The sequence below is a fragment of the Procambarus clarkii genome, chromosome 11 (assembly GCF_040958095.1).
Source record: "Procambarus clarkii isolate CNS0578487 chromosome 11, FALCON_Pclarkii_2.0, whole genome shotgun sequence".
NCBI lineage: Eukaryota > Metazoa > Arthropoda > Malacostraca > Decapoda > Cambaridae > Procambarus > Procambarus clarkii.
The window spans coordinates 8888593-8900499 of NC_091160.1; the positions used below are offsets into that span (position 1 = coordinate 8888593).

At 48.8% G+C, this 11907-nt stretch overlaps 1 pseudogene; it reads right to left on the reverse strand.

Annotated features, from left to right (window-relative positions):
* Positions 1 to 1545: 1545 nt before the first annotated feature.
* Positions 1546 to 11603, reverse strand: LOC138363392 (DNA-directed RNA polymerase II subunit RPB2-like; annotated as a pseudogene).
* Between the last annotated feature and the right edge of the window lie 304 nt (positions 11604 to 11907).

An 11907-nucleotide genomic window follows, 5' to 3' on the forward strand; every position in this document is an offset into this window, starting at 1 on the left:
CAGTTTGACACACAACACAATTGTGGCAATATCTGACCACATCTTTTTTAAGTTTTGGCCAATAGAAAAGTTTACAGATCTTATGATACATACTGGTAATGCCTTGATGGCCTCCCATCAGGTCATCATGGGCAGCTTGCAATACATGCTCCCGATACTCTGTTGGCACAACGAGCTGGATTTTAGACTCACAATCATCTGATAAGGGAGTTCCTGATGGTCTCCATCTTCTCATCAGACATCGATCCTTGAAATAACAACCCGTACTCTCCTCCAAAGTATCAATGGAGTCAGCTGCTTCTGCATAACACTCAGCTAGACTGGGATCTGTACTCTGCAACTCACGCAAGGTCTGGAACTCAACAGCTGGAGCGAGCGGGCAAGGAACTGGTACCTGGGCCACATCTTCCAGACCATCTGGGTCAGAATAAATTAGGGCTTTGGCACCGGCCTCACTCTCGACATCCACGTGAGCTAAAAATGTATCTTCAAGGTACATTTACATACAGGGTACTCCATCTCCCTGTCTGAAGGGGTCCTGGCCTCGAGAACATCCACCTTGGTAGAAGCAGGACTTACCACATTCTGCTTACCCATGGATCTGGTCGCAACACAGGCTGGATAAATGACACCATCATCCGCATCTGGTTGAGCCAGTACTGCACTAGGTTTTGTATACATAACAGGACAATCGGTCCCACTAACTTGACACTTGTTAAAATCATTACCTACAATGATATCTATCCCAGGAACTGCTCACTGACTGCTACAGTGCACCAACCTGGTGTAATAGAAGAATTCAGGTTAACCTTAATTAATGGTACACGTTGGATATGCCCTCAAAGTCCCTGCAATAACACTACCTCTCCAGTGTCTTCTGTGCATTTGTTTCCGCCACCACCGCGGATCGAACCCGGAACCTCAGGACTACGAATCCCGAGCACTGTCCACTTAGCTGTCAGGCCCCTACTAGCTACATTACTTCATCAGGAGATAAATGTTTTCTGTTTTAATAATTATAGCACACATACATATGACTTTCATACACCATTAAGAAGCTGCTTATCACCCAAACTTGATCAAGATCATATTGTGATGTATATTCTTAAGCCTATGAAATAATACAGGGTACAATACACCAATATTAAATAGTAAATACAAAAACAAGTACAGTACCATTCTGTATAATAATGTACAAAAGGATGTACTGTACTTTACTCCATTACAAAGAAAACGCCATGTAAGAGTTTGCTAACTTTAATACCGTAAGCCACTGAAATAAATATTTTTCTCATAAATCTAAAAAATATGCAAACTGTACTGTATAATTTTGTGTACTGTACCACTGTACTGTATAATTTTGTGTACAGTACCACTGTACTGTATAATTTTGTGTACAGTACCACTGTACTGGATAATTTTGTGTACAGTACCACTGTACTGGATAATTTTGTGTACAGTACCACTGTACTGGATAATTTTGTGTACAGTACCACTGCACTGTACCATGCCTTACTGTACTGTACTTCCAAAATTAAAACATGTTCACTTCATCACCATCATCCTGGGAGCAATGTTCATCGTAATCAATTCTTGGAAAAGTAATTGACATGCATAGGGACATAGGGAAGACGCATCTGGGATATCTGAGTTTTATTGCGGCATCCCTTACATTCAAAGGCATTGTTGCGTACAGTAGCAATAAGATCACACAAGTTGCACACATGAACAGAATATGGGTCACTGACTTCAGACAAACGCACACGGAGAAACTGTGCGGCGCCATGAGCAATCTGGCAATCTTGTTCCATCTCACCGAATCGCAAGCTACCTTCCCTTGCACGACCTCCCATAGGCTACATAACCAAGACCTGCACAGGCCCGTCTTGCACGGGAATGGATTTTATCATCTACCATATGCTTCAAGTAAGTAAGTAATTATCAAAAGAAGGCACCAAACCGGGAAGGCTATGTAGCACCATCAAATACGCAAAATAATCAGAGGGCGCTAAAGATCACCAAGGATGCCAATACGAGAACAAAAACGCATAAGGCGAACGATATCAAAAGTATCCGAGTCACCAAGAATTCTATCGAGGGACAGGTGACCGCGAGGGGCGGTCGGAAAGCAAGACACACGCTCGTCCTGGAAGTCAGGACATTCAAGAAGGACATGCACGACCGTAAGAGGGACAATGCAACTAGGACAATAAGGAGCAGGGCGGCGCTCCATCAAGTGACCATGGGTTAAGCGAGTATGGCCAATACGCAACCTCGCCAGAGCTGTTTCCCACCGCCGGTTACGGTGGAAGGAGGACGGCCACGAGGAAACACAACATTTAAGAGTACGTAGCTTGTTACCAGTAACAGACAACCAAGAAGCCTGCCAACGGGTAAGGACTGAGGAATGGATAACCGGGTAAAAGTCGGAATACAGAATGCCTTTACGAGAGATGGGACAAGAGCGGACAGCTTCCTTGGCGGCAGCATCCGCACAGCTCATTTAAAGACACACCAATATGGCTGGGAACCCAACAAAACTCAACCGACTTAAATTTACTGTGAACGAGAAACAGCCAATGCTGGATCTCGACAACTACTGGAGGAACCGGATTAAAGGACCCGAGAGCCATGAGGGCACTACGAGAGTCAACAACAACTACAAAGGAAGACTGACAACGAGAAAGCAGGAGACGAAGAGCATAGAGAATAGCATAAAGTTCCGCTGTAAAGATGCTAGTCTCCGGAGGCAAGCGACACATATAAGTGCGATCAGGAAAAACAACAGAGTAGCCAACACCGTCCGCTGACTTAGACCCATCGGTGAAGACAGAAACGGAGCGGGAGTGAGAAGAAAAGTGCTCGAGGAAAACGCGTTTTAGAACCGTAGGAGGGGTAAAAGCTTTAGTGATACGGGTCAAGGATGTACAAAACCGCGGAAGAGGGACCCTCCACGGGGGCAAAGAAGGAACAACACGAGGAGAAACATCAGAAATACGAACGGAAAGAGAATCCTGTAGGCGAGATAACCGGACAGAAAGAGGGAGGTGGTGAAGAGGAACAGGAACCGCAGGAGGGGTAAAAGTTAAAGCACGACAGAGGCGAGAGGAAGGATGTTGCAAGGACCGCGCAAGATAGCGAAGACAGTAGCGATCACGGCGGTCCTGGAGAGACAGGAAGCCAGTGTCAACATACAAGCTAAGGATGGGAGTCGAACGAAAGGCACCAGAACTGAGGCGCAACCCAGTATGGTGCAAAGCATCAAGACGGCGAAGAATAGAAGGAGAAGCAGACGAGTAAGCAGGGCAACCATAATCGAGCTTAGACAGGAAGAGAGAGGAATGTAAAGCAAGGAGAGTGCGCCTATCTGCCCCCCAAGAAGTATGGGACAAGACCCGAAGGAGGGTAAGGGGCTTAGAGCACTCAACACGGAGGTAAGAGATATGGGGAGACCAAGACAAACGAGTGTCAAGGAATAACCCCAAATGCTTCGCGGAATCTTTGTATTCAAGGGGATGACCATAAAGGGACAAAGAGGGACGAAGAACAACCCGTTTGCGCGTAAAAGTCATGGCACAAGTCTTAGAAGTAGAGAACTTGAAGCCATGATCTGTGGCCCAAGACGACACGGCATCAATTGCAAGTTGAAGCCGGCGTTGAAGGAGAGGCGAATCATCACCCTGACAACAAAGGGTAAGATCATCGACATAGAGATCGGAGAAGACACCAGAAGGAAGAGAGGAAAGAAGACCATTGAGGGCAACCAGAAAAAGAGTAGTGCTCAGAACACTACCCTGGGCTCACCTTCGTATTGCTGAAAAGAGGGAGAGAGAGCGGTACCAAGGCGCACCCGAAAGGAACGACGAGAGAGGAAGCTGCGGAGAAAGAGAGGGAGATGACCACGAAGGCCAAAGGAATGAAGTTGAGATAGGATATGATAACGCCAAGTGGTGTCGAGTGGATAACGCCAAGTGGATATGATAACGCCAAGTTTTCCAGGTCAAAAAGGACGGCAACAATGGAGGTCTTCGCAGCAAAAGCAGTACGAATATGGACCTCCAAGTTCACCAGGACATCTGTCGTGCTGCGGCACTTGCGGAAACCAAATTGAGAAGGGAAGAGGAGGTGATGGTGTTCCAGGAACCACATCAGACGTACGTTAACCATACGTTCAAAGAGTTTGCAGACACAACTTGTGAGAGCAATAGGGCGAAAGTCCTTAGGGGAAGTACCCAGAGACCCCGGTTTGCGAACAGGGAGGACAACGGCATCGAGCCAGTCCTCAGGGACTGACGACGACTCCCAGATCCGATTATACAGACTCAGTAAATACTGAGACGTGCTAGGAGGGAGATGGCGAAGCATCTCATAATGAGCCCGCCGCCGTAGAACCGCAGAGGGCCAGGGCAGAACGAAGTTCAGAGAGAGAGAAGGGATCATTATAGGGAAGCTGAAGATGAGTGCAGAAATCTAAAGGACGAGACTCAAGGACAGGTTTACGAAGAAGGAAAGATTGGGGAAGATGAAGACCAGAGCTAACAGAAGAAAGTGGGAACCCAGTTCGGAAGCGACCTGCAACGGGTCCGCCACAAGAGTATCATGGAGGTGAAGGACCGGTGAAACATCGGGAACGAACTTACCCGCTATCTTGCGGATACGCTTCCAGATCTGGGCCAGAGGGGTTTCGGACGTAATCGTTGAGACATAAGATGCCCAACATTCACGTTTAGCCGTATGGATGGCCCTACGGGCCACCGCACTCGCTTTCCGAAAGAAAAGAAAAGAATCGGTCGTCTGCCTACGGCGGTGCCTCTTCCAGGCTGCACGCTTACAGCGGACAGCCCGAGCACAGTCCGCATTCCACCAGGGAACGCACTTCCGTGGACCCCGGGAGGAAGAGCGAGGGATAGAGCGGAGGGCAGCGTTGAAGACAGTGTCATGAAAAAGGAGGAGAGCGCGAGAGAGAGGCAGAAGGGAGAGGTCAGAGAGAGTAGCACTGAGGGAAAATAGGGTCCAGTCCGCCTTAGCAAACTGCCACCTAGGGAAAGAGAGGGAAGGGCGAAAAGAGAAAAAGGAAACAAGGATTGGGAAATGATCACTTCCATGGAGGTCATCAAGAACCTGCCACGTGAAATCTAAGTAAAGAGAAGAAGAGCAGAGAGAAAGATCAAGACAAGAAAGGGTGCGAGTCCGAGAGTCCAAATGAGTGGGCTCACCAGAATTCAGAAGAGACAGGGAAGAAGAGAGGAGAAACGGCTCAAGAAGGCGACCCCGGGTATTCGTCAGAACGTCACCTCAAAGAGAATGACGACAATTGAAGTCACCCAGCAGGAGCACAGGCTCCGGCAAGGAGTCTAGGAGGTGTTTCAAATCAGGAAGAGAAAGCGGGACACTCGGGGGGAGATAAATGGAACAAACAGTGTACCATTTCCCCACAAAGACACGAGCAGCAGAACAATGGAGAGGTGAAGGAAAAAGTAAAGGAACAAAGGGAACATCAGTACGAATCAAAAGAGCAGAAGAATTAGAAGCCCCAGCAACAGCTGGGGGGGGGGGGAAGGACCAGGACGAGCACCAAGCATCGGCTCCTAGAGACAGACACAAAGGGGCGAAAACCGCGAAATCAGAAGTTGGAGTTCGAGGAAATTAGCGTAATAACCTCGAATGTTCCATTGAAGAATGGACAACGACGTGAAGAGAAAGGACAAAAACAGAGAACAAGGAAGAAACAAAGGCGAAAGAGCAACAGAGCACGTTAAAGAATATCAGGGTCGGGATCAGGGTCAGCAAAGTCAGGGTTAGGGGGCATGGGTAAACTGAGCAAAGACGGAGGGAAGGAAACGGGAGAACAGATCAGAGGTGGGCGGGCGGGGTCCGGAGGAGGAGGAGGAGGAAGAGGAGGAGACAACGGAGAGGAGCAGGCCAGGACAGCAGCAGGAAGAGGAGGGGTAGAAAGAATGGAGCGTACCTCAGCAAGGGCAGCAACTGAGAGGGAAGCGGGGGCTAAAGAAACCTCCATAGCAGGAACAGGGGCGCAACCACCGAAATGGGAGGGGAAGGAGCGAGAGAGGCAGAAGTAGGGGCCGAGGAAGAAAGCGAAACCTTCTTACCCGCCGGGGAGGAGGAAGGAGAGGAGCCAGGTTTACGCTTCTGACGTGAAGAGACAGGTGTTCCAGCAACCACGTACTGGGCAACGGATTCTAGCGTCTCAACAGGAGAAGCTGAACGAGAGCACACATGACGGCCGTTTGGAGAGCGATGGACATCAGCCCGCACAGACAGGCGGCGGGGAGAGTCAAGAGACGGAGGGGATGGATGGGAAGGAGGAACGGAGGGAGACGAGGAAGAAGACACAGGAGACACGACAGACCGGGTAGAAGGATGGGGAACCCCAGACAGAGGACCAGGAGGAGGATCCTTCGGGAGAGAACCCAAAGGAACAGAAGAGGGGGCAGTGGGCGCATCAGGGTCCAAGGCCCGGAAACGGTTGTGAGTCTGAGGAAGGCGGGAAGGACGAGGAGAGGAAGAGCGCAACACGCGAGCATAAGAGATATTAGCATAAGGCGGGAGCCGGCGAACCTAGCGTCTCGCCTCAGGAAAAGATAAACGCTCCCGGTGCTTCAAGTTGAGGACGGCTGCCTCAAGCTTGTAATGGACACACGCACGGGAGAAGGCAGGATGGGCTTCACCGCAGTTGAGGCAACGAGCCTGGGGAGAAGTGCACTCCGACTTAGAGTGACCTTCGCCACCACACAAAGGACAGAGAGAGACAGTCCCGGAACAGCGGAGGGCACCATGCCCAAACCTCCAGCACTTGTTGCAGAGCCGAGGAGAAGGAATGTACTCCTGGACAGAGCACCTGGCACCAGCAAGAATGACAGAGGGTGGAAGGGTCCTACCATCAAAGGTAATCTTCACAACCCGGAGGGGTTGACGGCGACTACCACGAGGGGGACGAGTAAATGTGTCCACCTGGAGAATAGAATGGCCCTGGGCAGCAAGGATATGTCGAATATCGTCGTGGCAGTCGCGCAGGTCCCGAACACCGGTCGCAACATGGGGCGGGAACAAAATAGTGCCAACACTGGCATTCAACTGAGCGTTCTTCGAGACCCGAACAGGGGTCTCGCCAAGGCAGGATAAGGCAGCCAAGCGGGAAGCAGCATCCTGAGAAGGAGCAGCAACGACACGTGTACCGAGACGAGTGGGGTTGAAAGTAATGGAGGCATCCACGGAATCAACGAGATGTCGATGGAGGGAGAAATCGTCAGGAGGCGCAGAATCAAGAGGGAGGAGATCAAAATATTTGGCCCACGAAGCGGGACCAAACAAGGCTTGATAGGTAGCAGAACTGGAAGGAATCGAGCGAGGGCGGCCGTGACGAGGACGGCGGTGAAAACCCCCAGAGAGAGAGGGGTTAAAAGGCGCAGTAGTTACAACTAGAGAAGGAGCCGCGCCAGGGGACGAGGTAGTCACCACTGGGGGCTTGGGGCTCGACCCAACCACAGAGGAGGGAGGGGAGCCAGGGGAAGGAGTCAGAGAGGCCAAAGGAGGAGCAAGGTCGGGGCCCAATGCAGCGGAGGCTACAGAGCCCGGTCTTCCAATACGGACCGACTCGGGGGCTTGGTCGCCCACCCCACGAGCCTGAGAAGGTAAACCAGAAGCAGCCGAAACAGGGGTTATCATCATTACGAAAAGAAGAATTCATTCACGAATGTGCCCCCACACCCACCATGGAGCCACAATTAGAGGCAGGACACCCAACAAGAAGCTATCGCCGATCTTGCCGGGGCCTCCTAGGGGTGCGTCGTGAGTATACGCCCCACAAACGCCACCTTAAGAAACCGACAGTCCGTCGAGATCGGGTTCAGTGACGAAAGGGGGATTGACAATAAAAGGTTCCCCTCGCTCTCGACGTCGGGTACTACAGTTCTACGGGTGCAAGAGTATACCTCCTCAAGCACCCGGGCGTCAAAATAGAAGAAGTCCAAGGGAAGAACCAGAACGAGCAAAAGGTCGGCAGGAAACGGCAAGCAGATAGGAGAAGAGGGGGGAGAAAAACGAAACAGAAGGAAAAGGAAAAGATGCCCAGCAGAATTGGAGAGGACGACAGCAGGAGCACAAGGCTAGAAAAGGACAGAGGACTGTCCCAAGGAGCATCACACCATATGCTTCAAACGATGATAATATGTAGGAGTCAGGAAAATCTGAGCATTCATCTTCCGTCCAGTGTGACCACAATACATAATCTCATTGCCTCTTAATTGGTAGCCATACCCTTGTAACAAATTGTATTTTTCTGTACATTCACGGCATCACTGAAGGGCGTAGCATCACCAATTTCACCCTTGTTGGCACCAAGCTTTCCTCGTAAAGCTTCAATTAAATGGCCAATTGTCATTCGGGAGAGAATGGCATGAGTATTAATAATGGTGTCAGGAGTTATACCTTCTGCTGTAAAAGGCATATCCTCCACCCTGTACTGAATACTACAGATACCTTTTTGTCCATGACGGGAGGCAAATTAATCACCAATCTGGGGAATGCGTACAGACCTTACACGAATCTTGATAAAATGATCACCATCTACGTTCACAGTCAGCATGACATGGTCCACAATGCCAGTTTCCGAGCCCCTCAAAAATACACTGGCATCTCTCTTCCTGAACCGTCTTGGATGACCATCTAATTCATCCTCATTTTCTGGCAGTGATGGTTTTGTCCAGTTACCCGTGGCCAGAGAATATCGCAGTCCATCAGAAATCAGCTTAGGCTTAACTGCAACATCCAACCTATACTCTTGACCTTTATCTAAGAGTTTCTGAGCGTGAATACGAACTTCTTTCATCAAGTTCCGGAATAATCCTCGGGAAAGTAAGGTCATGAGAGGACCGGCCAAATCTAGCCTCTTGTTTCCATAGTGATCATGATCATCTAGCTCTCGTCGACCTAAAGCGGCAAGCAAAAGCCAGTGAACCATGTACTCTAGAATGTATGCCTTCTTTGTCTCACAAAAATCTGTTACACCAACGTGAGGTAACATTTCTTTCTGCAAAATCTCACGGGCAAATTTATGCGCTTCTCTTTTGTTACACCAAGTCTAATACCGAGTAAACCAATAAAGTTCAATGCAACATTCTGCTCCTGAATTACAAAGGCTTCGTCCAGAGATGGCTTTACCATTTCCATCATCTCAGGATCATCAAAATCATAGATGATATGTTCAAAAATATCTCGATCTGCTACAAAGCCCAAAGCACGAAACACAACAAACAAAGCAGATTTATTAGCACTACTTCCACCCCTAGCCATCATGTTGATCCAAAGAGTGGGTACAGGTCGTGCAGAGTGCTCAATACACGAGCGGGTTTCGCACTTGTAAGCATATTTACTTTCCTTCATACTGGACACGTACACGGTGTTTGTCGCCATCTTCTCCTGGGCAATCAGCATTTTCTCTGAGCCGTTGATAATGAATTAAGGATCAAGAGGACATTCGTTAACCTCGTGAAGTTATACAAGAGTATAACATATATAGTTGTGTATAACATAAAAGAAGTATGCATATTTAGGATGCAGTAGGTTGTGAACTGAGGAGTGAGCAGCAACCTAGTACGATTATAGGATGAAGACTAAAGGGGAATATTGGGCTGCTACCAACTGATAAGCAGCCTAAGGAGTTGCATAGTAATATAACTATTCTTGTATATGTGTGTATTAAATGTCTCATATGTTGGCTGGTTTTTACTCTAGTTCTGGTGAGGCTTCCTGGCAAGTGAGAGAGAGAAAGACACGGCTATAACTTGGGTGATAGTGGACTATAACTAACTAAGGGGGATTGAGAGATCATCCCACAGTAAGGAGAGTGCTGGGAATCACGGCTTCTTGAGAGCGGGTGTGTACTCATGACAACTAGGCAGTGTGAGCCGAACCCCTGTATAAAGGTGCCGTTGAACCCCCTCTCCCTGAACCAGACGCTTACCACTGTGATCCCCTAAATAATTGCAAGCCCTCCAGTGTCCATTGCTGGTCGACTGACGGTAGCAGAAGTGTGGCTGTCGTGGTCGGTCATTTATCTGTCAGGGAATGGTTGGGTTTCTCTGTTCGACGATAAGATAGTATCAGGAGGGGTCAAATAGCCAAGATTCATTATATAAAACACCCAACACCCCCCACACGCTCTGATACTGAACAAAATGTTATCGTGGTGCACTAAACAATGCTCTCAAGATATTACATCCAATGATCTCATGGTACTGTATAATTTGTTTTAATAGTGTTGTATACAATGTTCATAATTTAAGGTGGTGTAAGTAAGTAAGTAATTATCAAAAGAAGGCACCAAACCGGGAAGGCTATGTAGCACCATCAAATGCGCAGAATAATCAGAGGGTGCTAAATATCACCAAGGATGCCAATACGAGAACAAAAACGCACAAGGCGAACGATATCAAAAGTATCCGAGTCACCAAGAATTCTATTGAGGGACAGGTGATCGCGAGGGGTGGTCGGAAAGTAAGACATGCGCTCGTCCTGGAAGTCAGGACATTCACGAAGGACATGCACGACCATAAGAAGGACAATGGAATTAAGTAAGTAAGTAATTATCAAAAGAAGGCACCAAACCGGGAAGGCTATGTAGCACCATCAAATACGCAAAATAATCAGAGGGCGCTAAATATCACCAAGGATGCCAATACGAGAACAAAAACGCATAAGGCGAACGATATCAAAAGTATCCGAGTCACTAAGAATTCTATCGAGGGACAGGCGACCGCGAGGGGCGGTCGGAAAGCAAGACACACGCTCGTCCTGGAAGTCAGGACATTCAAGAAGGACATGCACGACCGTAAGAGGGACAATGCAACTAGGACAATAAGGAGCAGTGCGGCGCTTCATCAAGTGACCATGGGTTAAGCGAGTATGGCCAATACGCAACCTCGCCAGAGCTGTTTCCCACCGCCGGTTACGGTGGAAGGAGGACGGCCACGAGGAAACACAACATTTAAGAGTACGTAGCTTGTTACCAGTAACAGACAACCAAGAAGCCTGCCAACGGGTAAGGACTGAGGAATGGATAACCGGGTAAAAGTCGGAATACGGAATGCCTTTATGAGAGATGGGACAAGAGCGGACAGCTTCCTTGGCGGCAGCATCCGCACGCTCATTTAAAGACACACCAATATGGCTGGGAACCCAACAAAACTCAACCGACTTAAATTTACTGTGAACGAGAAACAGCCAATGCTGGATCTCGACAACTACTGGATGAACCGGATTAAAGGACCCGAGAGCCATTAGGGCACTACGAGAGTCAACAACAACTACAAAGGAAGACTGACAACGAGAAAGCAGGAGACGAAGAGCATAGAGAATAGCATAAAGTTCCGCTGTAAAGATGCTAGTCTCCGGAGGCAAGCGACACATATAAGTGCGATCAGGAAAAACAACAGAGTAGCCAACACCGTCCGCTGACTTAGACCCATCGGTGAAGACAGAAACGGAGCGGGAGTGAGAAGAAAAGTGCTCGAGGAAAAGGCGTTTTAGAACCGTAGGAGGGGTAAAAGCTTTAGTGATACGGGTCAAGGATGTACAAAACCGCGGAAGAGGGACCCTCCACGGGGGCAAAGAAGGAGCAACACGAGGAGACACATCAGAAATATGAACGGAAAGAGAATCCTGTAGGCGAGATAACCGGACAGAAAGAGGGAGGTGGTGAAGAGGAACAGGAACCGCAGGAGGGGTAAAAGTTAAAGCACGACAGAGGCGAGAGGAAGGATGTTGCAAGGACCACGCCAGATAGCGAAAACAGTAGCGATCACGGTGGTTCTGGAGAGATAGGAAGCGTGTCAACATACAAAGCTGAGGACGGGAGTCGAACGAAAGGCACCAGAACTGAGGCGCAAC